At 40.6% G+C, this 26162-nt stretch overlaps 1 pseudogene across 1 annotated transcript in view; it reads right to left on the bottom strand.

Annotated features, from left to right (window-relative positions):
• Positions 1–10370: 10370 nt before the first annotated feature.
• The window catches only part of LOC148778527 (non-histone chromosomal protein HMG-14 pseudogene), a 42203-nt pseudogene continuing 26411 nt past the window's right edge, over positions 10371–26162 (bottom strand). The window contains exon 2 of the transcript XR_016035366.1: positions 10371–13059. The product of XR_016035366.1 is annotated as a non-histone chromosomal protein HMG-14 pseudogene (transcript). The remainder of the gene's footprint in view (positions 13060–26162) is intronic.

The raw sequence follows: 26162 nt of genomic DNA, 5'->3' as shown, positions 1-26162 counted from the left end.
GGTCGAGAATTTGGGTCTCTATGTTGTGTAGCATTTGATAATTAGTATTTTGATAATTATACCTGAAAAGTGAGAGTTGTGAACCCTTAATTTGAAATTTAGCCTTTCAGAAGGCAATAATTAGATGGACCAGTTTAAGAATCCCACTTAATGTGTTTCTCTTGCCTTTTTGGACTGTCTTCTATTTTTCTCCTACCTTTCTGTTTTTATTTAAGTTAATCTGTCTTTTGTGTTCAAAGCTTTAAAATTAGGTGAACAAACTTTGCTTCTGTCTCTTTAGGAAGAAAAAAACTGTCTCTACCTTAGTTTGCGTTTCTAGAATGTGGAAGAAAATCATTATTAATCTAGACCCTGATTTGTTTTTAAAGTAATCTAAAGTGATGTTTTAAAAAGATAATACAAAATAATTTTATAGTGAAGAACCGGGGGTGTGTAAAGGAAAAACGAGGAGAAAAAATAAAATGTCAGTAGGAGTGAAGTATAAACCAGGATATAGAACACCAAAGAGGCTGCTACTGAGCCCACATGCTGCCACCACTGAAGACCTTGTGCCTAGAGCCCGTGCTCCACAACGAGAGAAGCGACTGCAGTGAGAAGACAGAAGACAGTGTACTGCAACTGGAGAAAGCCCACACACACCCTCAAAGACCCAGCACGACCAAAAAAGAGAAATCTTTGTTTCACAAGACAATATTTAATAAGTGAATGTCAGCCTTATAGTTATGACAGCTACAAGTTTTGCATCTTTGTGTATGCCAGAGGCATGGTGCTAATAAGTAGCCCAGTTTTATAAAAGGGTTCAACAGTGAAGAAGCTATATTGATTGTAAGCTTTTGATTTCCACCTCTGCTTTTCCTCTAACATTGAGCAAGTCAGTAGCTCTTTAGTTCCTCATTTGCAAATCAGAGGTAATGTACATGAAGTACATGTAGCCATCTCTAGAAAATTTTGCCTTGTGGAGAATATTGCCATTTTATGTCACACGACAGTACTCCAGACACATACTTGATTCAGAACATAACAGACATGTTTTTAATGAATTTTGGTGAAAGGTGTTTGTCAACCGACAAGGGCTATATTGTAAGTCCAAAAAGGCTGTGTTTGAAATGATAGACCTTAAGAATACTAGTTAATAACCTTCTAGTCATTTTGAGTGGTCTCCAGCAGGCCTGGAGAAAACTTAGATGAATCACAGCTATGTCCTAACTTTAATACACTAACCAAGTGAATTTCCTGGCAGTGCAGTGGTTAGGGCTCAGGTTCAATCTTTAGTCAGTTTTAACAGATTCTACAAACCACTCGCTACAACCAAAAAAGAGAAGGAAATTCTTGGATACTTAGGCTGAAATCAAAAGCTCAGGTGAATTGTATGTACCTGAGCTTGATTAGCAAATCAAACTATTGATTCTCCATTGTACTCCACCCTTTTCCATTCAGAAATGCAAATTTCTTTTTTCTGGTTTAAAGGACTGTTGTCTCCAGTGCCTGCTGAGTCCTCAGTATGCTTACTTAACAAGACCTTGGCTGAGCTCTGCCCTCTTCAGGGCTCCAACCTTAACACTCTGTGTTCTTTAGTTCTGTTCAATCCATTTGTTGCCTTTTTAAGATCATCTTTTAGAATGTGTCTCTGGCTCATCCCCTATGCCAGCTCTACTGCTCAGAAGCTATGCATCAGGGCCAAATATCTCAAGCTTTAACGTGCTTAGGAATCACCTGAGGCTCTTGGTAAATTGCAGGTCTGAGTAAATAGGTCTGGGATGAGGTCCAGACCTCCAGCAAGCTCTCCAGTGATGTGTGGAGGTAACATTTAGGGTAGTAACGTATTCAGAGCCTGTATACTTACCTGAAACTGGATTTCTCTTGAGAATTAAATGAGAGAATGTAAAGGGGTTTTTTAAAGCCATTAATTTCCTTCTACATTCCTTGAACATTCCCCTTTCACTAATGCCAGTAGTAATAGGGACTTAGTATTTATTTAATTAATGCTACTTCGGATCGTTATGAATGTTTTAAGTGATAGATCCAGGTTTTGGAACACTGAACAGTTTTGTATCTATTTTGTCCTGTGGCCGTTAACTGAAAGCCACAGTTCAGTCGCTCAGTCGTGTCCGACTCTCCGCGACCCCATGAATCACAGCACGCCAGGCCTCCCTGTCCATCACCAACTCCTGGAGTTCACTCAAACTTATGTCCACAGAGTCGGTGATGCCATCCAACCATCTCATTCTCTGTCGTCCCCTTCTCCTGCCCCCAACCTTTCCCAGCATCAGTCTTTTCCAGTGAGTCAACTCGTCGCATGAGGTGGCCAAAGTATTGCAGTTTCAGCTTTAGCATCAGTCCTTACCAAAAGTCAAATACAACTTTGTAGATTATTCTCAATAGTTTTTTGTTCAAAAATGTTTTTGGCAGCAAATGTGAAATAGTAATTCTTCTGGAACATTTTATACTGAGTTTGGTTTTCAAGGAGAAACTAGAAGTACAGTTGTCCTTTAAACAACATGGGTTTGAAGTGCACAGCTCCAATTATATAGGAACTTTTTTCAGTAGTAAATACTACATTATGCAGATGTGGAAACGCAGGTATGCCGGGCCACTGTAAAGTTACATGCAGGTTTTCAACTATGGGGGTCAGTGCTCCTAACCCTTGCTGTTGATCAAGGATCAACTAATCAGAACAGTGAATTTTATTACAATTTGTGGGAATTATAATCACCTGGGGCTTCCCTGATGGCCCTGACAGTAAATAATCTGCCTGCAATGCAGGAGACTCAGGTTCAATCCCTGGATTGGGAAGATCCCCTGGAGAAGGAAATGGTAACCCATTCCAGTACTCTTGCCTGGAGAATTCCATGAACAGAGGAGCCTGGCAGGTGACAGTCTGTGGGATCACAAAGGATCAAACACGACTTGAGCGACTAACACTTTATAATCACCTGGAGAACACTAAAAGGTAAATTACTTGGGTAGATCTAGAACATAGTGCCCAAGAATAATGCATTTTCACAAGTTCTCAACTGATGATGGGTGCAACTTGACTTCTGGATGGACTGCCTTCTGTTATTTTGCTGTCCCTGTGGTACTCCAACTAGAACCTAAATTGATAGCCAAGAAGTCAGACCTGTGTACTCTGTTAAAATTAGGACCAGGGACTTTGCTGGCAGTCCAGTGGTTAAGACTTCCCACTTCCACTGGAAAGAGCGCTGGTTCAATCCCTGGTTGGGGATCTAGGATCCTACATCCTGTGCAGCATCACCAAAACATAAAAATTTTAAAATGAGGACCACCAGGATACCAGCATCAGACAGTGGCTATATTGTTTCTGTGTAAGTAGAGGAGGCCCTGGGGCTGGGCATTTAATCAGGTCAGTGTTCTTCCCACACAAATAAGGTTTGAACAGGTACAAGAAATACAATTACCGTCCGGAATTTGCGTTCGAAGGAATGAATTTAGTTGCTGATTCTGCAAGTGTTCTGTGCCTATTTGGTATATAAAAAAAATGAAAAAAATCTTACTGTTTTAAGTTTGTGAGACCAAACACCAGATATGAAGCAGCACACAACATATTGCAAAAAGCATAGAAAAGCATCTTTTGAAAGAACGTCGAGATAAATTTATGAACTAGTCCCAGACATGCAAATGGCTGCATATTTCTCAGTCTTCCTTTGACTATTAACATACTAAACCAGTGCTCATATCAGCATCACCATTTTTGCCTATTGTTATTTAGAATTTTTCTTTGGCATACGTATAGTTTCTGTTCTTTCTGGTTTGTTTTGCTGTCTTATTACAAAGCTGCAGTGGATGTTTTTTGCACGTTTATCTTCATGTACTTATGTTTCTGTAGGATAAATTTCTAGGTGTAAAATTACCGTATCAAAGGGATTAAGTGTAAAATAGTGCCAGTTTGCTTCCAAAATATTGTAGTAATTTATACTCCAACCAGTAGTGTTAAGAGAAGGCTCCTGTTTTAGGAACAATCTCATAATTGTCTTTTTGTTATCTATCCCAGTCTCTTTCTTGCTAACACAATTTTGCATATGGTTTTTTAAAATACTAATTTAAATTAAGTGGCTTTAAATTAGATAATTTTCCCTTTCTACCTTTTGAAATTCAGTAGTCTAGGTGTACAAGAGGATTCCAGTTTATCAGAACAGAACTGAATCATATATTCACATCCAACCCTCCAAACGGAGAATTTGAGTAGTAAAAGGTAAATTTTCTTCAACAACTATACCACTAGGTGCCAGAAAATACAAATTAATGACTCCCACCCCAGGATTGTGCAAAGAACAGCTTGCACAGTTGTAAGCACAGCCCTGCATCTCTGGTTCTTTATAGTCTACTATCATTTATTGGAAAATAATGGACAGGGAGGCCTGGTCTGCTGCAGTTTATGGGGTTGCAAAGAGTCGGACACGACTAAGCGACTAAACTGACCTGAAGCCTAAAATGATAATTATCATTTATTGAGCACTTATTGTAATGTGTCACGTGTTGTTAAATTTTAGTCAAACAACAACTAACAAATACTCTTATGCCCCCTTTACATGTGAGAATGCACGGAGAGGTTTAGGAACTTAGTTAATATCGTTGCAGTCATTATGAATGCTTCTTGTTGAAGGAAAAAATGAACAATGTGAAATTTTCTAGTTAAGTTTTATTTTGGGTAATATGAGGACTGCAGCTTGAGAGACAGGTTTCTGAGAGCTTAGCAACTGCTCTGAGTGGGGAGCTAGGATTTATAGGGGTTTTGCAACAAATGGCAGGTAGTCAGAAACATCAAAAGGTTGTTAATTAAAACTAAATAGAAATTTAGCACTTTACTATGTATGGAAATATGCAAGAGTCTGGGCTCACTACAGTCATATTCCCTTGATATGCACCTCAGCTATCTGGGGCTAGTATCCTGTGTTTTCACATCCTGAGTTTCCTCAGGGCTCACCATAGGGAATGGCTGCAGTCTGATGCCTGCTTGATAGCAGGTATTTTCTTTCCTGAGCTTCCTCAGGACTCACCAACTCAGGTTGGAAGGCTATAATCACTGACTCTGATGACTGTGACATCCTTGTTTACTGATAGAGCAGGACATGTTCCATTTCTCACTCTAATGCTACTGCTCTATGATTCTGAAAAGTGCATGCTGAAACATTTTCTTAGTAGCCTCAAGATAAATGGAATCCTGCTGAAATATGTGCTGGTGAGTATATGGATGTTATTTTTTTCCCCTATATGCTTAAAAATAATTGTAATTAAAAGTTTTAATTTTTTTAAAGCAATAGCATGCTTTTTTTTTTTTTTTTTGCTTTTATTCTGTGTTCTTTATCACTGAAAACTTTTAAGATTGCTACAGCATTTTTCAACAAGCAATTGGGGAAACCCACTACAGTCCAGGCACTTGTTAGATGGCCAGAATCAAGGAAACAGATTCAGCAGTGGCTGCCCTCAACGACTTTATAAAGTGAGCTTCAAGTCTCACACCTCTTCGGATGAAGGTCATGTTTTCTTTTTAAGTCTTTTCTGTTCTAAGGAAGGGGAAGTTCGGGGAAAACAACAAGCAGAGATCTCAGTAGAAGAGGAGAAATACGGAAATTATGAAGATAGAAGCCGGAAAGTGGAATTTGCCTTTATGGAAATTCTGAAGAAAGTAAAGCACAGCAGAAATAACAGCAGCAGAGACTTACCCTTTGGCAGGTAATAGAGTCCTTAGTGGGTTTCCCTGGTGGCTCAGATGGTAAAGAATCTGGCTGCAATGCAGGAGACCTGGGTTCGATCCTTCTAGTTGGTAAGATCCTGTGAAGGAAGGCATGGCAACCCACTCCAATATTCTTGCCTGGAGAATCCCCATGGGCAGAGGAGCCTGGCGGCTACAGTCCATGGGGTCACAAACAGTTGGACACAACTAAGTGACTAAGCACAATGCAGCACAGAGTTGTTAGTACAGCTGCATCCTCACCCTACAACTGCTCTCCCAACAGCCTTTGAGCCTTGGCGATTTGGTACTCACTTGGAGCTGCGCTGTGACACAGAACTGTGGGGAAGCCATCCTGTGAGTTCTTGGGACCTCAAAATTCCTGCCTTCTTAACCTGAACAAAGAAGCAAGTGTTTGTGTGCGTGTGTGCTCACTTGCTCAGTTGTGTCCAACTCTTTGTAACCCCATGGACTACAGTCAGCCAGGCTCCTCTGTCTATGGTAAACATTAAATGTACCTGACTTCAGGAAAAAAAAACTGGTCAGACAACAAGCATCTATTTATATCCTATAATCTGCTAGGCCAGCAACATGCTAATAACCATCAGGGCATGATAGAGAGGCCACAAGCCGGCTGTCAGAATTGGAAGATCCCTAAACTAGTGGTCCAGAGAAGGCAATGGCAACCCACTCCAGTACTCTTGCCTGGAAAATCCCATGGGCAGAGGAGCCTGGTAGGCTGAAGTCCATGGGGTCACAAAGTCGGACACAACTGAGCAACTTCAATTTCACTTTCACTTTCATGCATTGGAGAAGGAGATGGCAACCCACTCCAGTGTTCTTCCCTGGAGAATACCAGGGACAGTGGAGCCTGGTGTGCTGCCGTCTATGGGGTCACACAGAGTCGGACATGACTGAAGCAACTTAGCAGCAGCAGCAGCAATAAACTAGTGGTCAGAGAAAGTAATTCACGTGAAAGTGCTGCTTAAGCCAAAAAGTACTGTATAAATATCCTTCTTTTTAGTATGAACTGTTCAGTTGCTCAGTCGTGTCCGACTCTTTACAACCCCAAGGACTGCATACAACAGACTTCCCTGTCCATCACTAGTTCATCTCTTTGGACAAGTCAACCTATGCCCTCTTGGAGCCTCAATTTCTGCATGAATAAAATGGAAATAATAGTTAACTATACCATTTGTATAAAATTTTTGAAAGGATATGTATGTAATTTTTTTTCCCCAGTGGACCCATATATAAGAAACAATTATTAACAGTTGACACCTTTTGAGAGAGTGATTGGAAATTTGAGGATCAGAGGATAGGGAGAAAGATCTTTGCTTTCCATTCCTTCCTGCATGGCTTCATTTTATAAAAATCATGCCCTTGTGTAGTTTTTCACATGTATCATTTTTATATTTTTTAATATAAATGAAGTCATAGTCCAAAGCTGCTGCTGCTGCTAAGTCACTTCAGTCATGTCCGACTCTGTGCGACCCCATAGACGGCAGCCCACCAGGCTCCGCCGTCCCTGGGATTCTCCAGGCAAGAACACTGGAGTGGGTTGCCATTTTCTTCTCCAATGTGTGAAAGTGAAAAGTGAAAGTGAAGTCACTCAGTCGTGTCCGACCCTTAGCGACCCCACGGACTGCAGCCTACCAGGCTCCTCCATCCATGGGATTTTCTAGGCAATAGTACTGGAGTGGCTAAAGCTACCACAATATATATTGTATCTAAAGCCATGATTCTGGCTAATTATTTTGTTGTTTATTGATTTAGTTTTTCCCAGCAGAGAGCTGGAGATCTATATATTTTTTTGTTAGCTTTGTGGTTTCACCAGTGTAATCACCAAACCTTTTCAAATAAAGAAGAGTGAGGAGCATAAAGTATGAATGAACAAATTATTTGAAATGCATCGGTTGCCTGTACATGTTCTCCGTAAGCCCCCAATTACTAGTCTTTACACTTTATGCTGAGAAATCACCCTATGATTTTGAAGATATTAGGGTCTCACCCCATTTTATAGCAGAACTAGAATCACAGAAGGGTCACCTGTTCAATATAATGAGGAAAAACTAATCTTTATGAAATGCTAGTCTCTGAACCAAAGGGTTGTAGTAAATTAAGGCAGATAATCTGATTTGGTCTTAAACGATCTGTCATAATTTGGAAGAAAGCTTTTGTTATTCATCCTCTTCTTGTTCTTGATGTGCTTTTCTTTCTCATGCTCTTACTCAGTGCTTTCCCCCATCTCTCTCATCAGTTATTAGCGTTGGATTTTCTTTCCTCTTCCCAAAATCACAAATGTTTTCCCACCCTGTGAAATGTAGTGACTGGCTGGCCAGAGCATTACCACAATTGTGTTCTTCTGAAGGAAATCCTTTTTTTAACTGCCAGGAATTTCAGGCTCCAAACTGGGAGGTGGAAGGAGGATGGAAGGGGGAATTTTTGGCATACCGCCAGGTAACTGCCTTCTTTTCCCTTCAGCCATCTGAAGGCAACTGGCTGGAGCCCAAGGATAAAACCACAGCCTAGCAGGGCTGGAAGGGACAGACTTTCAGGAATCCTGGGAGGCTGAGACCAGTTATTTCTCTCCTTACAGACAGGACCTCTTTAAACCACAGCTTGGCCTAACAGTGCTTTCCAAAAAGAAAAGTCATATAAATTCTGTTGATCACATATTCCAGTGTTAAAAAATAATATCATAAAACCTTTCTTTCATCTAAATCAGAGTTTGGCAAACTTTCTGCAAAAGATCAGTAAATATTTTGGACTTCACAAACCATGTACTCTTTATTGCAACCATTTAAATCTACCCCTGTAGAGCAAAAATAGCCATGAGTTCAGTTCAGTTCAGTCGCTCAGTCGTGTCCGACTCTTTGCAACCCCATGAATCACAGCACACCAGGCCTTCCTATCCATCACCAACTCCTGGAGTTCATTCAAACTCATGTCCATCGAGTCGGTGATGCCATCCAGCCATCTCATTCTCTGTCGTCCCCGTCTCCTCCCACCCACAATCCCTCCCAGCATCAGACTCTTTTCCAGTGAGTCAACTCTTCTCATGAGTTGGCCAAAGTATTGGAGTTTCAGCTTCAGCATCAGTCCTTCCAATGAACACCCAGGACTGATCTCCTTTAGAATGGACTGGTTGGATCTCCTTGCAGTCCACGGGACTCTCAAGAGGCTTCTCCAACACCACAGTTCAAAAGCATCAATTCTTCAGTGATCAGCTTTCTTCACAGTCCAACTCTTACATCCATACATGACCACTGGAAAAGCCATAGCCTTGACTAGACAGACCTTTGTTGGCAAAGTAATGTCTCTGCTTTTTAATATACTATCTAGGTTGGTCATAACTTTCCTTCCAAGAAGTAAGCGTCTCTTAATTTCATGGCTGCAATCAGCATCTGCAGTGATTTTGGAGCCCAAAAAAATAAAGTATGACACTGTTTCCACTGTTTCCCCATCTATTTCCCATGAAGTGATGGGACCAGATGCCATGATCTTTGTTTTCTGAATGTTGAGCTTCAAGCCAACCTAAATGAGATTGGCTATACTCCACTAAAACTTTATAGACATTGAAATTTGAATTTCTTCTAATTTTTACATGGCATGTAAAATAATCCTTTTCTTCCTCCAGCCATTTAAAACTGGAAAAACCATTCTTAACTTGTGGTAAACTGGAAAAAATCATTCTTAACTCATAGTCATACAAAAACAGCAGCCAGGTAAGGTTTACTGACCCCTGATTTAAGCCACTAGTTTTCAAGTTGCTTTGGCAAGTCCTCTGAGGGGTGAAAGAGCTGGTATGCTAGGCAGTCCCCACTCAGGCTTCCATTTCTCTGGTTTATGTGTTGGATTCTTAGGTTTGGTTTTGTTTTTTTTAAAGAAAATGTTCTATTGCCAAGAGTTTAAAAGTCACTGATCTAACCAGAATCTCCTCTTTTCAACTTAAGCCCATTTTCTTCTCTTCCCTCAGTGGAGACAAAGAATAGTTTGCTATCTAACTCATTTTAAGAGTCTCTCAAGAAATAATCAACCATTCAGTCTTAAATAAGCCTTGTCTCTTCATCTACTCTGTAAGTCTGTCCTATTTTGCCAACTCTTTATTTTGCATTTGTGATCTTTTTGTCCAAGTTCTCAAAGTCCCATAGAATTCTAAAAAATGAAATAATACTTCACAGGGAAAAGCACCTTGCTGTGTGTACCCCAGCCTCTTTTCTCTATCATTCAAGGTGGCCAGCAGCACCATAGCCTATGGGAGAGTCCAAACTGTGCCAGAAGGGAGAACCAAGTGGGAAGGCCAAAGAGACTGTGCTTGGAGTTCGGTCTGAGGACAGAGAGAGCCCCTACATGGGGGAAAAAAGAACTCTTGATGTCATAATCTAAAAATCTGTTCTTTTAAAAAAAAATTTATTTTTAAATGAAACAAAGATGAATATTTTTAATGATAAAAAGTACAATTCACAAAGAAGATAGACATCATAAACCATTAGACACCTAACAACAAGAGAACAAAGACACACATAAAGCAAAAATCAGAAGAAATATAAGGGACAGAAAAAATATATAATCATAGTGAGACATATTAACATTTCTCTGAGAATATTTTATCAAGTGCAGAAAAAAATAAGAATACGAACATCTTGAATGATGTCTTCAAGAAAATTAGAGATGCCAAGGGAACATTTAATGCAAAGATAGTCACAATAAAGGACAGAAATGGTATGGACCTTCCAGATGTTCAAGCTGGTTTTAAAAAAGGCAGAAGAACCAGAGATCAAATTGCCAACATCCACTGGATCATCGAAATAGCAAGGGAGTTCCAGAAAAATGTCTATTTCTGCTTTATTGACTACGCCAAAGCCTTTGACTGTGTGGATCACAATAAACTGTGGAAAATTCTGAAAGAGATGGGAATACAAGGCCACTTGACCTGCCTCTTGAGAAACCTATATCCAGGTCAGGAAGCAACAGTTAGAACTGGACGTGGAAAAACAGACTGGTTCCAAATAGGAAAAGGAGTATGTCAAGGCTGTATATTGTCACCTTGCTTATTTAACTTCTATGCAGAGTACATCATGAGGAACGCTGGGCTGGAAGAAGCACAAGCTGGAAACAAGATTGCCGGGAGAAATGTCAATAACCTCAGATATGCAGATGACACTACCCTTATGGCAGAAAGTGAAGAAGAACTAAAGAGCCTCTTGATGAAAGTGAAAGAGGAGAGTGAAAAAGTTGGCTTAAAGCTCAACATTCAGAAAACTAATATCATGGCATCTGGTCCCATCACTTCATGACAAATAGATGGGGAAACGATGGAAACAGTGACAGACTTGGGGCTCCACAATCACTGCAGATGGTTATTGCAGTCATGAAATTAAAAGACGCTTGCTCCTTGGAAGAAAACTATGACCAACCTAGACAGCATATTAAAAAGCAGAGACGTTACTTTGTCAACAAAGGTCCATCTAGTCAAAGCTATGGTTTTTCCAGTAGTCATGTATGCATGTGAGAGTTGGACTTTAAAGAAAGCTGAGTGCTGAAGAATTGATGCTTTTGAACTGTGCTGTTGGAGGTGACTCTTGAGAGTTCCCTGCACTGCAAGGAGATCCAACCAGCCCATCCTAAAGGAAATCAGTCCTGAATATTCTTGGAAGGACTGATGCTGAAGGTGAAACTCCAATATTTTGGCCACCTGATGCGAAGAACTGACTCACTTGAAAAGACCCTGATTCTGGGAAAGATTGAAGGCAGGAGGAGAAGGGGACAACAGAGGATGAGATGGTTGGATGGCATCACTGACTCAATGGACGTGAGTTCAAGTAAACTCTGGGAGTTGGTGATGGACAAGGAGGCCTGGTGTGCTGCAGTCCCTGAGGTCGCAAAATGTTGGATGTGACTGAGTGACTGAACTGAACTGAATGAGTTATTAATAACTTAAATATAATAGATTTATATCCATATTAATCATATCCTACACAAATATATTTAAAATTTTGTACCTCATACATTGTTATTAGATGTCCATAGAACATTCAGAAAAACTGGCAAAAAGATAAACATTACTAAATTTCAGAAAGTAGAATTCCTTTTTGTGTGTATGATTCAGTTATACATATACACATATATTATTTTTGAAGTTATTTTCCATCAAAATCTAAAAAATCTTTTTTTCTCTTTTATAACAGATTTTATTGGTTGTTTTGAGGATCACTACACAGACATTTCAATTTGTACACAATTCCTCACATATGTACCAGAAATCTAAAATATTATGTAGTTGTGATTCTTAACACTTATTCCAGTGACTTTCCAGCTTAAAATTTGGAGCAAACTTTCCTTAACAGGATATCAAGTACCAATATCTTCAAATATTGATATGTTGTTACATCATAAGTCCCACTGATTCACAATTTAATATCATATACACTACATACTAAACTGTCAATCGTTCACCGCACATTAACCAAGTTACTAGGAAAACTGGACTACCACGACCAAAGATGTTATAGTATAGTGCACAAAATTCTGACCAGGAGAGCCAAGATCAAAAAGTGGTTTGCTGTAGGAAATAATTCTACCAAAACAACATGGGAAAAGAAGTAATTTAAAGTATTCAAGACATTAAATGTACAACTGACTCCAAACTGCCATTTAGTATGCTTTTATATTATAGGATATAAAAGCTACCCCCATCTATGGAATGTTAAGCTGACACCCAAGACAATCAAAACCTCCCGTATACAATATCCCACTATTTTCTGGTTGTACCAAAAAATAAATAACCAGCAAATGATTTCACCTCTTAAAAAAAGCATTTACACTTAAAAAATGGGATAAGGTGGGACTCCCTCCTTTTTAAAAATGTTTCTAGAGCTACTAAAAAAACTTTCATTTACAAAATAGTTGATAAATATATTCCTCTGGATTGTACAAGAAGGGAAACAGGGACCACTGACAGGACTAGGTGTGTGGTTATTAATCAGACTTGGCTTCTTTCTCTTCTGCTTCATCAGAGATTGGGCTCTCCTCGTTTTTACTCTCTCCATTTTCTGCAGGTAAGTCTTCTTTAGTCTCTTGGTTGGCCACTTCCGCCTGTTTTCCCTCTGCTCCTCTTTTCCTTTTGTTTGCACTTTTTTGTCTGAAGATTTATCCTTTCCCTCCGCCTTTTTTGGCTTCGTTTCCACTTTTGCAGGAGCCGGTTTAGCTGACAACCTCGCCTTGGGCTCCTCCTTCGCCAACCCCTCGGCAGAACTGACCTTCCTCTTGGGCATCGTGGCAGCGGGGCGGGTGAGAGCCCGGTGCCTGAGGGCCGCATCGCGCTGAGAGCCTTCGCGAAGCTGAGTAGTCTCCAGAATCTAAAAAATCTTGAAGGGACAAGAAACAAAGTGGGAAGTAGATTAAGAGCAAGGAATTTAGGATGCGTGCCCTGAGCAACACAGGGATGCCTCAAGATCCTCTCCTATGCCTCCTTGATACAGAGATAATACATGTTCATCACAGCACATATACAATAAAAAGAATTAAAATCACCCATAATCCTGCCACTCAGACATAATAACTTAAAATTTAGGAGTGTGGCTTTCCAGAATATTTTCTATAAACATACATATGTATAAATTTTATATATTCATCATTGCTACTTAGATGTCTGAAGGGCAATTCAAATTCACCATGTGCCGGAAAAAGTTCTTCATCTTCTCTAAACCTGTTTTACTCACACCCACTGCCCATTTCAAAACCTAGGAAGGCATAACTGACCCTGTGTCTACCTCAGCACCAATTCATGGCTCACCAGCTTTCCTTGTTAGCTCTTTTCTTCCCAGTGTCAGAATACTCACACTTTGACTCATTCTTTTAAAACCAATATCTGATTCTTAAGCAAATAGAAAACATGTTTGTTTCAAAGAGAGTCTTTTCATTTGCATAACTAAAAACCAGGCATAGATTGGGCAGTGTCTCTGCCAGGTAATATTCTGCTGTACATCTGAAAGTTGTCTTTGTCAGGGAAACCAATAAAGACTGATGCAAAACTTTTTTTGAGACATCCTCTAGTGACTCAGATGGGAAAGAATCCGCCTGCAATGCAGGAGACCTGGGTTCCATCCTGGGTTGGGAAGATCCCCTGGAGAAGGGAATGGCTACCCCCTCCAGTATTCCGGCCTGTAGAATTCCAGGGAGAGGAGGAGCCTGGCAGGCTGTAGTCCATGGTCAGACATGACCAAGCGACTTTCACTTCACAACAGAATGAGCCAGTCTGGGCTGTTGAAGAGACTCCCAGTGCGGAGTTAGCTGCCCTGGACATTAAGGCCAGAAATCTGCCAGGTATTCAGTCTCCAATGTCTACCACTCTGCAAGTTCATCAGCTGATGCTCATCTCCTAATTTAACAATCCATATGCAGAGTTAATGGAAACCTTTAGGATTACAAAAACACTGTCAGGAATTCCCTGGTGGTCCAGTGGCTAAGACTCTGCACTCCCAATACAGGGGAGCTGGGTTTGATCCCTGGTCAGGGAACTAGATCCCACGTGCCACAACTAAGACTCTATGCAGCCAAATAAATAAAAATAAATATTAAAAACAAAAATACTGTCATCACATATAGCACTCACTTCAATAATACATTGCCCTTGCAAGCCAGCAAATGCCTGAAGGTCAGTTATGTACTCATTCAGCAACTATGTATTGAGCACTGTGTTTCAGGCATTGTGTCAGATGCTGGGTACACAGTGAACAAGAAAACTAAAATCTCTATTTTCACAGAGCATAGGAGAGCTTCCCAGGTGGCTCAGTGGTAAAGAATCCGCCTACAAATGCAGGAGACACAGGTTTGAGCCCTGGGTTGGGAAGAACCCCTGGGAAGGGAAATGGCAACCCATTCCAGTATTCTTGCCTGAAGAATCCCATGGACAGAACAGCCTGGTGGGCTATAGTCCATAGGGTCACAAAGAGTTGGAGGCAACTGAGCATGCATGCAAGGGGGTAAATCACAAGGTGGAGGAATGCTGTGATGGGAAAGTGCAGGACTCCAGGAAAACACAGGAAGTCAGGGAAAGTCTCCTTGAGGAAGTAACTTTTAAGTTCAACCCTGAAGAAATAAATATTGGCCACATGAAAGAGGAGGTAATAAAAAGTCAGGAAGTAAACAATAAAAGGTAAAGAAGTAAAAGAAGCTGCCAGAGACGGAGGAGAATAAGGTCAGCAGCTGGAAGGGAAAGTGAAATCCAGGGAGAGGTTGTTGTTTTTCTTATTTGACTGTGCTGGGTCTTAGTTGCAACACACAGATCTTCAGTCTTCGTTTGGCATTTGGGATCTTTCGTTTCAACATGTGGGATCTAGTTCCCTGACCAGGGATTGAACCCAGGACCTCTGCATTGGGAACACAGAGTCTTAGCCACTGGACCACTAAAGAAATCCCAGGGACAGGTTTTTGCTGTTGGTATATTTGTTTACAAGATGGGAGAGGTTTTATAAGATGTGAGAAAAACAAATAAGGATAAAATATAAACAATTGGTTGCTCCTGCTACTGCTGCTAAGTCACTTCAGTCGTGTCCGACTCTGTGTGACCCCATAGACAGAAGCCCACCAGGCTCCCCTGTCCCTGGGATTCTCCAGGCAAGAACACTGGAGTGGGTTGCCATTTCCTTCTCCAGTGTGTGAAAGTGGAAAGTGAAAAGTGAAAGTGAAGTCGCTCAGTCGTGTCCGACCCTTAGCGACCCCACGGACTGCAGCCTACCAGGCTCCTCCATCCATGGGATTTTCTAGGCAAGAGTACTGGAGTGGCTTGCCATTGCCTTCTCCGAAACAATTGGTTAGGGACTTCCAAATGTATAAATATTAAAAAAAAAAAAACAACAGTTGGTGAATTTGAGTAAAGGTATATGGAAAAGGGGGCTTCCCTGATAGCTCAGTTGGTAAAGAATCTGCCTGCAATGCAGGAGACCCAGGTTCAATTCCTGAGTCGGGAAGATCCTCTGGAGAAGAGATAGGCTACCCACTGCAGTATTCTTGGGCTTCCTTTGTGGCTCAGCTAGTAAAGAATCCGCCTGCAATGCAGGAGACCTGGGTTTGATTCCTGGGTTGGAAAGATCCTCTGTCGAACGGAAAGGCGACTCCCTCCAGTATTCTGGCCTGGAGAATTCCATGGACTGCATAGTCCTTGGGGTTGCGAAGAGTTGGACAGGACTGAGTGACTTTCACTCACTCACTCACTCATATGGAAAAGGATATATTCCCTCCAAAGAAAACTGATCATGTTAGTCCCCTGGTAGTAACTCTCTAATGGCTTCCCAAGACGTGAAAATGAAGACTCATTAGGACATACAAGGTCCCTGAGAAGTGGAACCTGCTTATCTTCCAGGCCTTATCTCCTTCTGTTCTTTTATCACAGCCTTCCAGTCACATAGCTCCCTGAGTACTTTAAGCTCATTCCTGCCTCAGAGTCCTAGGATTTCTGGTTCCCTCAGTCTGAAAAATTCTACAACTCATCAGGCTGATTCTTTATTCAGATTGCAGTACATGCATTACCTTTTCAGAGAGCCTTCTCCAACCATGTTTCTTACATTAGTCTCATCCCTCTACCCGAAACTTTTCAGAACCTCAGTTCTTTATCGATGTTACTTGTCTATGCTTGTCTCCTCTGGTACACTGTAAATTCCCCAAGAGCAGGATCTGTTTCATCTTGTCCATCACCGTAGCTCTTGCACTTAATTCAGTATAAGAGGATGTGCTCAATAAATAGTTTTCTAATAAATAAATGAACAAACAAGGAAGGAGATTGTGGCCAGAGAGCACATTAGTGAAGGAAGTAGAGCAGTCCTGATGATAAGGTGCGGGTATAAAAGTGGGTGTGAGTCCCTGAAGGGCAGGGGAGGTGGCTCTTTGAATGAGTGAAGAGAGCAGATGTCTATGAAGTAAGGAACAGGGATGTTGCAGAGAAGACAGTTTCTATTGTTTCCCCATTTAGCGCCCTTCCTTGGAAGCTGGAAAGGAGCTGCCACGGATTAAGGCATTTGCTTCTACTCACTGTTAAAGCTTCATCTGAATCTTTGCAGCACTCCTAAAATGTAGAAGCTGGAAAACAGCCCAAGAGAGTCAAAATCCTGACTTTGAGTCATACATATGTTTAAAAAGAGTCGGGTGGGGGGGCGGGTGGAGAAAGAAAGAAAAGAAAAAGAGAAATTGTAGAAATGACCTAACTGTAGTCAAGAAATCTCTTTGACTTCCATTGGTTTGGTATTAATGGAAGCCTTTTATCTTCAGAACTTTGTACTTGTGCTGCCAAGCGGAGAAAGGGAAAATGCAGAAAGCTCGGTCTGCATAATCACCCCGCTGCTGGCCCTCCCCAGATTCAGAGCTCCACTTGAAGGCTCACCCCCTGGTTCTCAGAGGCCCCAGGCTAGCATGAGAAATCAGTGGGAAAATGTTCCTTTAGATGTCAAATCCATAGTTTCTACCAGAGAACAAGGACAGATGAATAAGGCCTCGGGCAAGGACAGGCAGGCCCTTATGTTGCTTCTATGAACTTTCTTCATAAGTGCTTAGCCTGGAGTTCTTAGACCAAATGCTAATATGTTCTGACCAAAAGCACAGTTTAGAAAATGAAAGAATCTTTTCCAAGGGTGCCTAACCCTCACCTTCATGGCCACTATTTCTTGCTTGGTAGGACCACTTTCAAGAGGGAATAATTTATACAAAACCGTATTTTACAACCTGAGGCTCCCTCCAAAAAATAACCTTTCCTAGTAAGAATTTTTTAAATAAAAACTTTAATTTGGAAATAACTTCATATTTAACAGAAAAGTCGCATCAATAATACAGTTACCATAGACCACTCATTCAGTTTCTCCTGTCTTTAACGTTTTATGTTACTATAGGACTCTTGTCACAGCTAAGGAACCAACACTGGTCCACAGATATTAAGTAAACCCCACACTTTGTAGATTTCACTAGTTTTCCCTTAATGTCTTTTATCTAGTCCAGATTTTATCCAGGGTACCACAAAACATTTGATCATCATGAATCTTTAGGCTCCTCTGGGCTGTGAAAGTTTCTCAGATGTTCCCTGTATTTTGATGACCTTGATAGTTTTGAGGAGTACTGGTCAAATACTTTGTAGAATGTCCCTCAAGTTAGGATTTCTCTGTTTTGGGTTTGTTTGTTTTTTTATGGTAAATAGATTGGAGTTATGGGTTTTTGAAACTGAACACTTTAGAGATGAAGTGCCTTTCCTATATCAAGGGTAGATGACCTTACATAACATCACTAGAGAAATTAACCTTTATCACCAGGTTGAGGCAGAATTTGCCAGATTTCTTGACTATAAAATTCCTTTTTTTCTCTTATCTATGTTTTTTGAAGCAAGCCAATAAATCTAGACTACTCACAAGAGGGTAGAGGAGGAATGGGATGGGGGAGGGGTAGAGATTACGCTCATCTGGAAAAGGGCCAATCTATATACATATTAAATGGAATTCTGTCAGGAAGATTTGTTTCTTCTTCTCCATTCATTTACTTATTCATTAATTCATTTGTATCTGTATGGACTCATATATACTAAACTTTACTCTGAGTTATAATCCAACACTATGTTATTACGCTGCTAACATTGTCCCAGTTTTGCCTGTCTGGAGTTCTTTCAGTTTGTCCCTTTGAGGTGCTCCTTTCTTGGGTGTTGTAAAGCTGGTGCTGGCCTGCTAGTGACTGGGGCTAGAACTCGGGTCTTTTGCTTCAGGACCCTGGGGTCCCAGAGCTGCTGTTGGCATGCTGGTGGGCAGGGCCAGGTCATAACATGGCTGGCTGCTCCATCTAAAATGTCCCGATGCTGGTGTTCATCGACTATAGGTTAGGCTGTTCCTGGTGCTGGCTGATTGGTGGGTGGAGCCAGGTCACAAGGTCTCTGACTGTAGGATCTTGGGGGTCATGGAGCTAGTGCTGGAGCACTGGTGTATAGGGCAGAGTTCTGGGCCATCTGGTGGACAGGGTTGGGCCCCATGGTAGGTGTGGGCCCAGAGGTGTGGGCCTTAAGACAGCAAGCCCACTGACATGTTGGTGTCACATGATTGCCGACGTGTGGCAGAGACTTGTGCTCACCCACAATTGTGTTCTTTTTTTCCTGACTGCATAGATAGAATCCATTTTCCAACTTGCGCTACACCTAGATGTGACTGTGTTCTGGTCAATGGAATGTGAGCAGGCGTGGTAGGAACAATGTCTGGGTCCATTAAAATCTCCCAAGCACAATCCTTCCTCTTTCACTACCCAGTCTCCTGCTGAATGGAGAGGACTTTAAGGACAAAGAAATGGGTGGAAGGGATGTCCCCCATGGCTCAGCTGGTAAAGAATCTGCCTGCAATGCAGGAGACACAGGAGCCATGGGTTTGATCCCTGTGTTAGGAAGATCCCCTGGAGAAGGAAATGACAACCCACTCCAGTATTCCTGCCTGAAAAATCCCATAGACAGAGGAGCCTAGTGGGCTATAGTCCAAAGGGGTTGCAAAGAGTGACTAAACGCAGCACAGAACAAGGTAGAAAAACTTATCCAAAATGTGAAAGTGCCAAAGATAGCTTTGCTTATCTCCAGTAAGAGCTGGCTTAATACTCAGAAAATGTCTGGTACTTGTTCTATGCATGAAGACAGTGGAACTGATGTTGACACTAATCTGAAGGGCAAATAATGCATGTTAGATGATCAAGACTGGGTGGGATGGGAGAGTGGGAGGAAGGCTCATGGGGGAGAGGATGTATGTATGCATATAGCTGATTCACGTTGTTGTACAGCAGAAACTAATAGAACATTGTAAAGCAATTATACTCCAATTAAAAATAAGGTAAAAAAAGACTGACAATAATAGTGATTTCAAATTAAAAGAATAACTAGGGACTTCCCTGGTGGTCCAGCGGTTAAGATTCCGCACTTCCACTGCAGGAGTCAAGGGTTCTATCCCTGGTCCGAGAACTAAGATCCCACATGCTACTCAGCTCTACCAAAAGAAAAAAATAAATGAATAAAAGGAGAATGTTTAAAAAAAATAAAAGATTAAAAATAGTACTTCACCTTTATAAGAGCATCTGAGAATATGCAAAGCATCTGTGCATCCATTAATTTATTTAGACCTGACTGAGGTAGTGAGGAAGAAGGACACTGAGGTTCTGAAAGAGACTCTCATAGCTATCTCAGTTCGACTAGACTCCAGGCATCTTGACTAGGACTAACATCTTTTCATCTCACTTTTGGAACAAATCTGACCCTCAGGGTGACATGATGAGAGACTTTCAGAAGAATCCACAGGAAGGGATATTACAATAATAGAGAGTTCAAAGCAAAGATTGTGAAAAATTACAGTGTTCTGAAAAACAAAGGCCCAAACCATGTAATGTTGGATGATTGTTTTTGAATTCCCTTGATTCCACATCAAGTTAGGTCCTGCACAGACATTCAGGTTTACTCTTTGTTTATTACTTGGCTGGAGACACTAAAGTCAGATCACACAGTTATACTGTGCAGTCCAAACACCTGAGGGCTGATTTTCTTCCCACCTCTGCTTTGTGATGAAAATTTCTCAAGTGAGTAGGTGTTATTTGCCATGATGGAACTTCATTTAAAAATGCTTAACAGGAATGAAGAGTCCTAGTTTCTTCCTAGGACATTTTTAGGTGAATTAGTAGGAAAATCTAGTTAAAATTTTTTAAAAATACAATTCATTAGGGTGAAACTATATTATTTGAGAAGTTTACTTCCTTTTATCATAGCGTTTCCTATTCAAGAGAGTTCTTTAACTTAAATCATTTGGAGGTCAGTTAGAGTAGTACTTCTCTGGGTGATATCATTCTACAAAATGTGTGCCATGCTCAGTCACCTCAGTCAGGTCCAACTCTGTAAGACCCCATGGACTGTAACCCACCAGAATCCCCTGTCCATGGAATTGTCTAGGCAAGAATATTGGAGTGGGTTGCCATGCTCTCATCCAGGGGATCGTCCCAACCCAGGGATGGAGCCCAAATTTCTTGAATCTCCTGCATTGGTAGGCAGAATTCTTTACCACTAGCACCACCTGAGAAGCCTCAAAATATACATGGAGAGTATATTTTCTGGGTCCTTGAAAGAATGAAGAACGTGGGAAGATACTTTCTGTTTTACAGCTTGTGAAGAACCACATAGCTGGAAATAGACTGTTGGATCACAGTCATTTTCCCTCAAATTTTGTGGGTATTACTTCACTTTATTCTGCTACTTGTTGTTAAAGGGGAGGAATGTGATTATATTAGATTCATTTTCTTCGCAGTAGCTTTTAAAATAAGTATCTCAATATTTGTCAGGTTTCTTTTATCTGTACTTAATTTTTTTAAAAAAATTCTGATCATGAAAGTGAGATTGGAGAATACAGAAAATTTGGAAAGTACAGAAAATTTAAAGAAGAACATTAAAAATAATCAATGAACCTCCTATCTCAAGATAATTTTGTTAAAATTTTAAATTAAAAAATTTATTTTTTTACATTTTTAAAAAATATTTTAATTGGAAGATAATTGCTTTTCAATGTTGTATTGGTCTCTGCCATACAACAATGTGAGTTAGACATAAGTAAATATATGTTCTCTGCCTCTTGAACCTCCCTCCAACCACTCCTTCCACCACCACCCCCTCCCCCTCCCCTCCCCCCTCCCCTCCCCCTTCCCCTCCCCTCCCCCTCCCCTCCCCCTTTATTTATTTCTGGCTACACTGGGTGTTGCTACGCATGGGCTTTTTTCTAGCTGTGGCAAGCAGGGACTGCTCTCTAGTTGGGGTGCTCCAGCTTCTCATTCGGGTGCCTTCTTTTGTTGCAGAGCATAGCCTCTAGAGTGAGGAGGCTCAGCAGTTGTGGCTCACGGGCTTAGTTGCCCCATGCCATGTGGAATCTTCCCAGATCAGGGATCAAACTCATGTCCCCTACTTTGACAGGAGGATTCTTAACCACTGGACCACTGGGGAAGTCCTGGTGAAAAGGTTTTTGCTTTGGAAGACAAAGCACAATGAACTGTAAGATTAGATTAAATTTTTTCCCTTTTATTTTGCTTTCTAGGCTTTTGAGATCCTAGTTCCACAATCAGGGATTGAAAGCTTGAAGTCCTAACCACTGAACTGCCAGAGAATTCTTGATTAACTTCTATTTTTAAATTATTGGTTAGAAAGATACATCATTAATGGTAACTGGGAAGACTTGTACTAATGGATCCAGTAAACATAAACAATAGACCAGTTTGCAAAGAAATAAAAATGCTTGTTACAAGAAGGTACTGTCAGTTAACCCCATCAAAGGGTAGTCGCTCAGTCGTATTCGACTCTTTGCGACCCTATGGACTGTAGCCCACCAGGCTCCTCTGTCCGTGAGATTCTCCAGGCCAGAATACTGGAGTGAAAAGCCAAATGCTAATTTTGACTAGGATCCAAAGGTACTACGTACATAAATGTGTCACATGGTGTTTAACCCAAGTATCCTAAAATGAATGCCACACACATGATCTACATTTGGAATTAGATGATAAAATAGGGAATAGCTCTCAGAATTATAATATTGGCCAGGGCAGTTAATGTCAAATCTATCATAAATTCATTTTTGTGTTACACTGAGAATTTTGGTATTGGAGAAGACTCTTGAGAGTCCCTTGGACTGCAAGGAGATCAAACCAGTCAAGGGGAAATCAACCCTGAATATTCGTTGAAAGTATTGATGCTGAAGCTGAACTTTTAGTACTTCAGCCACCTGATGCAAAGAGCTGACTCACTGGAAAAGACCCTGTTGCTAGGACACTGAAGCCAGGGGGAAAGGGGGGAGACAGAAGATGAGATTGTTGGATGGCATCACAGATTCAGTGGACATGAAATGAGCAAACTCCTGGAGATAGTGAAGGACAGGAAAGACTGGCGTGCTGCAGTCCATGGGGTTGCAAAGAGTCAGACCTAATTTAGCAATTGAACAACAATAACAAAGAAGTGTTTCATAAAATAAGATATAGAATTTTCTTATTAACTAGAATGTCTTGCTTTGACTTTACCATGCTACCAGTAATAAATGAGCAGAAATGAGCAAGGTAATGATAGACATGAATTAAAGTTTCAGTCATTTGGCATATGGACATAAAAAAGGAGGAAAGTTTTCAAGGTAGCAATAGAAAACCAAGTATGGCAATATAGGATTCATAACCTGGTTTCTGGATATGGGCACAGAACTAAGCTATATTTATATTTGAAATTAATGATACCCTACAGGTAGTAACCAAATATTTTGGTGTTTGGCATCTCTTATGCGTAACTGGACAGAGAAGGCAAGTATTCAGAGAGCTAAGAAATGTTTTAATCTTTTTATTTATTTGGCTGTGCCACATCTTAGTCGTTGCATACAGGATCTTTGATCTTTGCAGTATGTGGCGTTTTTAGTTGTGTATGGTTCCCTGACCAAGCATTGAATCTGGTCTTCCTGAATTTGGAGCACATAGTCTTAGCCACTGGACCAACAGGGAAGTCCCCAAATTCTGTATCTTTTCACAGCCTGGCAAATACATGGCAAGACTGAAGTCAGTAAGATGGATTTCAAGGGATTTGGGGATAATATTGGCATAGCCAAAGTCCTAAAATAAATCATGAGTAAATATATAAACAAAATTTGAATGAGAATAATTCAAGCTGCTTCTTTTATGGAGAAATTGACAAGTTAATTCCAAATTTCTTATGGAAATGGAAGGAGCCCATTAAAGCCAAAAACAATCTTGAAGAAGAACAGGGGTAAGATTCATGCTTCTTGATCCCAAAACTTACTGTCACAAAGTGACAGTAAATCAAGACTATATGGAGTCATAAAGCAGCCCAAATTTATTTATTTATATAAATATTTATTCTTATTTATTTATTTGGCTGCATCAATCTTACTTGTGACACATTAAAAAAAAGACTATGTTACTGGTATAAGCAGAAATATTAAGATCAATGGAATAAAATTGAGAATTCAGAAATAAACCCATACATGAAGGATCAACTAATCTTTTAAAAACAATATATTTATATATTTATTTATTTGCTGAACTCCAGGCTTGTGAGATCACAGTTCCCTGACCAGGGATCAAACCCATGCCTCCTACAGTGGAAGTGCAGAAACTTAACCACTGGACTGCCAGGGAATTTCCAGGATCAACTAATTTTTTTTTTTTTTAATATTTGTTTATTTGGCTGCACTATGTCTTAGTTGTGGCATATGGGATCTAGTTCCCTGACCAGGGATCGCATGCAGGCCCCCTGCATTGGAAGCCCAGGGTCCCAAGGATCAACTAATCTTTTATAATAATGCTGAAGCAGCTCAAAAGATAAAGAATTCTCTTTTCTGGGAGCTTCCCTGGTATCCAATGGTTAAGACTCCAAGCTTCTGCTGAGGGCACAGGTTTCATACCAGGTCAGGGAACTAAGATTCTTTATGCCAAGTGGCCAAAAATATTTAAAGAAAAAAAATTGTCTTTTCAACCAGTGGTGCTGGGACCAATAGGTGTGTGCGTGTGTTCTCAGTCACTCAGTCGTGTCCAACTCTTTGGGACTCCATGGACTGCAGCCCACCAGGCTGCTCTGTCCATGGAAATTTCCAGGCAAGAATACTGGAGTGGGTGGCCATTTCCTTCCCAGGGGATCCTCGCAATCCAGGGATCGAACCTGTGTCTCTTGCATCTCCTGCATTGGCAGGAAGATTCTTTACCACTGAGCCGCTTGGGAAGCCTAGGACCATTGGTTACCTATACACAAAAGAATGAAGTTGGACCTCTACCTCACTTAATACACAAAAATTAACTTAAAATGGGCCCCAAACCTAAAACTAAGAGCTAAAACTGTACAACTCTTAGGAGAAAACATAGGAATAAATATGATCTTGGATAAGGTAATAGTTTCATGGATATGATACCACAAGCAAGTAAAAGAAAACATAAATAATTGGATTTTATCAAAATTATCAAAATTGGGTTTAAATTTTGATATCAAAAGTATCAAAATTCAAAAATATTATACTTTTTTAAGTATAAAGAACACTACCAAGAAAAAGACAACCCACAGAATGGGAAAAAGTACTTTAAAATTACATATATCATTAGGCTCTAGTATCCAGGATATATAAGCTTATATATTCCTTGAACAGGAAGATCCCCTGGAGTGGAAATGGCAACCCACTCAAGTATTCTTGCCTGGAAAATTCCACAGACAGAGGAGCCTGGAAGGCTGCAGTCCATGGGGTAACAAAGAGTTAGATATGACTGAGTGACTGAGCATTCACTCACACACACACATCCAGGATATATAAAGAATTCAACCCAACAACAACAACAAATCCAGTTAATAAATGAGAAAAGGATTTCAATTGAACTTGTCCAAAGAAACTAGACAAATCACCAATAAGCACATGAAAAAATGCTCAACATTATTACCATTCAGTTCAGTTCAGTCGCTCAGTCGTGTCCGACTCTTTGCGACCCCATGAACCGCAACACCCCAGGCCTCCCTGTCCATCACCAACTCCTGGAATCCACCTAAACCCATGTCCATTGAGTCGGTGATGCCATCTAACCATCTCATCCTCTGTCGTCCCCTTCTCCTCCTGCCTTCAATCTTTCCCAGCATCAGGGTCTTTTCAAATGAGTCAACCGGGAAATGTAAATCATAACCACAATGAGAGACCACTTCACACCTACTATAATGGCTAAAATTTAAGTGGCAGACAATAAAGTATGACAGAAGTTCCCTAGTGGTCCAGTGGTTGGACTTAAGAGTTGACATGGCCCATGTTCAATCCCTGATTGGGGAACTAAGATCCTACAAACCATGTAGCATGGCAAAAAAAAAAAAAAAATTGATAAGAATGTGGAGAAATTGGAAATATAATATTAATACATTACTGGTGGGATTGTTAAATACTACTACTGCTTGGGACACAGGAATTTCCTCAAAAATGTCAAACATAGAGTTCCCAGATAACCCAGCAATTCTACTTCTAGGTATCTACCCTAAATAAGTGAAAATAGGTGTTCAAAGAAAAATGTGTATACTGATGTTTATAGAAGCTTTTTTCTTTTTTTTGCTACAGGTCTTAGTTCCCTGACCAGGGATCAAACCCAGGCCCTTGGCAGTGAGAGCTCAGGGTCCTAATCACTGGACTGCCAGGGCACTCCTGCAGTATTAATCACAATAGGCCAATAGTAGAAACAACTCAAATATCCATCAATTGTTATATCTGTAAACAATATTATTCATCTGTGTAAAGGAATTAATAACAGATACATGCCACAATGTGAATGTAACTTGAAAACATTATGCTAAGTGAAGGAAGCCAAGCACAGAAGGCCACATATTGCATGATTCTATTCATTTGAAATATCTAGATAGGCAATATATAGAAGCAGAACTAGGTTAGTGGTTGTTAGGGGGTGAAAGGAGGGGGCAATGGGGAAGGATTGCTAA

This window comes from Moschus berezovskii, chromosome 2, assembly GCF_049115385.1.
Source record: "Moschus berezovskii isolate FMDL1 chromosome 2, NW_MosBer_1.0, whole genome shotgun sequence".
Lineage (NCBI taxonomy): Eukaryota > Metazoa > Chordata > Mammalia > Artiodactyla > Moschidae > Moschus > Moschus berezovskii.
Note: the sequence above shows the minus strand (reverse complement) of the source record. Positions and strands in the feature narration are given on the sequence as shown.